We start from the raw sequence: 3,398 nt of genomic DNA on the forward strand, positions 1-3,398 counted from the left end.
TTTTGGAACATCTTTTATTTTGTGTCCTGCAGACGCTTCTGCATTTTATAAGAAGTTTTAAAGTTTTAGCTCATCTGAATTTTTTTTAATTGTGATTTAAAAATATATAACATGAATGAAATGGTGCTTGTTCAAAGTGTTCTCAACTTCTTTAATAACATTAAAATATTTACAGACAGAACTCAATGTTTACCTGGAATCAAGAGAACAGAAAACTAAAAATTTTCCAGAAAAGTCATTATCACTGATCTATTTATCATGTCCTGTAAAACACATTTAAAAAACAATTTAAGTTACATAAATTGAAATAAATCTAACATGATTAAAATGGAGAAAATCTAAATAAAACAGTCTGCAAAATTCAAACTAGGAGATGGAAATATGATCATAAATTAATCTCACATTATCCTGGCACATGGAAACCATTTCTTCATTTTTTACAAATGTCCCATTAAAGCCTTTATGTGGCTGACATGAGGGAGCATCAATATGGTTTAATAAATATCTGATTTCAATCCAACATGATGGAAAACAAAATCATAATTCCTGTTTGGACCCACAAACTTTGCAAATACATTTGATTCTGATTCTAAAAATATTGATTTATACATATTATTATATTTATTTATGGAAAGCAGTTAAATACAGAAGAGTGAACAACGCCGCCATTTTGGATTATGAAGTTTGGATTTGGTGAGGAACGGCTGACCTTTCAAATTAAAACTCTGGTTTAAATTGGCATACTAGTTAATTATTTTCTGAATTGATACTGTATGTAGGACTCCGGGTGATATAAAGGTTAATCCGTGTCATTCACAATGCAAATAACCCAATTATTCTTTTAAAAATGCATAATTCACTTATATCAGCTCAGTTTCCTCTCCTAATAATAACCAGACAGAAATCAGCAGATGATTTTTACCCCATGATCAAACCCAGGCCTCCACCAGATCAGGCTCTTCTTCAGTTCTGGCAGCTGAACTTGCCCTTCTTGTGCAGGAAGAGCAGCTGCAGCACCAGACTGCTGGGCAGGCTGAACCAGTGCATGGACTTGTGCAGCAGGCAGCTGACTGTGGTGCTGAACACGTTGGACTCCCGGAGCGACGTGGCGACCATGAAGCCCAGGAACCAGAAGCAGAGCACGGCTGTGATGGCCGTGACCGTGCAGAAAGCCCGTTGCTTCATCTGGTCGACGTGCTTCCTGTCTCGCTCTTTCTCGCCCGGCCCGTGGCGAATCAGAGCACGGAGAACCGAAAAGCTGCAGAAGGAGACCATGACCAAGGAGAAGACCAGGAAGCAGAAGAACTGGACGGTGGGTAGTTTAGGGTAGTACGTCTGCGTCAGATGACTCCACAGAAAGGAGAAGAGCCAAGTGAGAAAAGCGCAGACGTTTCTGACCATCACTCCGTGGGTACTCTGGAGTTTCTTATAAGCGACCGGATGAACCACGGCCAGGTACCGGTCCAAACAGGTGAAAACGTGGAACAGCGTCTCTCCGACGAACATGATGTTCATGAGATACAAGCCGGCCAGGCTGACGGCTGGCAGGTGCAGGGCTCCGTAGAACAGGACGTTCCCCAAACCCCAGAGCAGCTCCAGGACGGCCAGGTGGAAGGTGAAGACGTCCAGGTGGCTCTGCGGCTTGGCGCCGCGCCGCCGCCACTGCTGCTGGCCCAGGTGGAGGATGAAGACGGAGCTGGGGAGGAGCAGGAGGAACCTGACCCCAGTGTAGGCGTAGGCCACCGCGAAACTGAGCGTGACGTTCACACAGCGGGACCGGAGCAGGTAACCGGACGGCTCCAAGTCAGAGGGCTCCGCAGCCATGACCAGTACGATGGGACCACCTGGAAAAGGAATGAGCTGATTCTAAACTCTTCTGGTGATAAAGAGTCTAAAACATCTGGAGAATATTCAGGCCAAACAGTTTAGGGACGAGGATCTCATTTATTTTCCTCAATTCTGATTTAATCTCACAATTAGCAAACAAGGATTCAGTCATTTCAGTTTGATTTTCTGGTTCCTCCATTGGTGGAAAATGTTGAAATATTAGAAGTTTCTTTTAATTATTAGTATTATAAATAATGCATTTGTTGTGGTTATTGAGAATCTGACATTTGATGCAGAAACAAATATTTAAAATAAATCTCATTATTGGAAGCAAGAGTACCCAAATTAAAATAATCTAATTTTACACATAACTTATTGGGAATAAAACTTTGAACGTGAGCTTAAATCAACAGCAGATAATCTGATCAACTCACCTTTTTTTAACGATTGCTGCTTTTATTGATCCGTTTCTGAGGCTCCAGCAGCTGAAACTGGAGGTCGCTGACAAACGGTGCTCAGGTTCGGCTGGTTCCTGAGCTCATCTGGTGAAATTAATGACGCCGCAGCTGTTTTACATGGATGACAACAAGCAAATGTTCATTTAACAACTGGAAAAAAAATCAGCTGTCATATTATATATTTGTTAAATCAATTCATTGTATCTACTTTTCATACTTCAGGTTCATCTTGGAGAAACAAACAGAAGTTTGTAAATCATTAATCCAACATAATGAATGAAAAAACCTCTGAAAAGCATCTGGAGCTGCAGCCTGATCTGAACGTTTTATCTGGTATTTTTACAAACCAGTAGAGAAAAAGAAGAAACAAGTGATGAGATTTAATTTAATTTTATAAGAAAATGCACAGAAATAAATTGAAAATCAAATATTTTTTCTTTGCTTTGATTATTTCTGTATAGTTATAATCAGAAATGGGACAAAGAAGGAAACAGATGAACTGGCAAACAAAGTTTCACTGTAAAAGTTAGAGGAACATTTCTGTGTTGGGAAGCAGATCATCAGTGGAGATGTTTAATTTGAAACAACGTGACGCTGGTGACGTCTCACGTCATCAACGTGTTTTTATCTAGTGATCGTATGGAGTCCCAGAGATGCTGCAACATTTAAAACGCTCCTGTAAATTTACAGATATCTGAGTGTCCACATCTTCTCTAAAACTGTACCTTCAATTAGAAAATGCTTCTAGAGGCATAATAATTAAACATCATATTTAGATAGTAAAAATAATCAATGGAACCTGGCAGAACTTTCCCTAATGCAGAATCTGAAGATGTGAGATGGAAAAGGTTTTATACCCAGTAGATTTATTTTTCATATGAAATATTTTGGAACGTAGTTTCACAAAGAATAAATTTGACACTTTCTATGTTAGCGATGTCATTTCTAGTAAATGTATCTCCTCATCGATTATGTGCAGATTTGCAAATGCTTATTTCTAAAATTTAGATTTTTTTCCTAATCCTGTTTCATTATTACACAGAGTTGAATGTATTTGAGGGTCTCTGAAATGAGCAGCATCAGCTCTCCTCCTCCTCCTCCTCCTCCTCCTCC

Source organism: Poecilia formosa, unplaced genomic scaffold (genome assembly GCF_000485575.1).
Source record: "Poecilia formosa unplaced genomic scaffold, Poecilia_formosa-5.1.2 Scaffold217, whole genome shotgun sequence".
NCBI lineage: Eukaryota > Metazoa > Chordata > Actinopteri > Cyprinodontiformes > Poeciliidae > Poecilia > Poecilia formosa.